The sequence below is a fragment of the Nestor notabilis genome, unplaced genomic scaffold, assembly GCF_000696875.1.
Source record: "Nestor notabilis isolate BGI_N333 unplaced genomic scaffold, ASM69687v1 scaffold29822, whole genome shotgun sequence".
Taxonomy (NCBI): Eukaryota; Metazoa; Chordata; class Aves; order Psittaciformes; family Psittacidae; genus Nestor; species Nestor notabilis.
In genome coordinates, this window is record NW_009919251.1 from 1 (window position 1) to 241 (window position 241).

Here is a 241-nt window from a genome sequence, read left to right on the forward strand (position 1 = left end):
GGCCCGGCCCGCCTGCGGCCGCGCCGCTAACGCGACCTGTCTCTTTTCCAGCCAAGTCCTGATTCGAAGCAGAGTCCTTCGGGAAAATGGAAAATACATTCCCAAACAGGTAGGGAGCGGCGCGAGGGGCTTTGTGCTTCGCAGGGAGGGTAGCTCGGAGGCGCGCAGCCGCGACAGTGGAGGGCCATGGTTCGAGGTGTGCTCGCGTATCCCATGGGATCAGCCGGCCCGGCTGGGGCCC

At 65.6% G+C, this 241-nt stretch overlaps 1 protein-coding gene across 1 annotated transcript in view; it reads left to right on the forward strand.

The window, feature by feature from the left end:
• The first annotated feature begins 54 nt into the window (after window positions 1–54).
• The window catches only part of EMC3 (ER membrane protein complex subunit 3), a 4,419-nt gene continuing 4,232 nt past the window's right edge, over window positions 55–241 (forward strand). The window contains exon 1 of the mRNA XM_010010154.1: window positions 55–109. The gene's annotated coding sequence lies outside the window, so the exon portion shown is untranslated. The remainder of the gene's footprint in view (window positions 110–241) is intronic.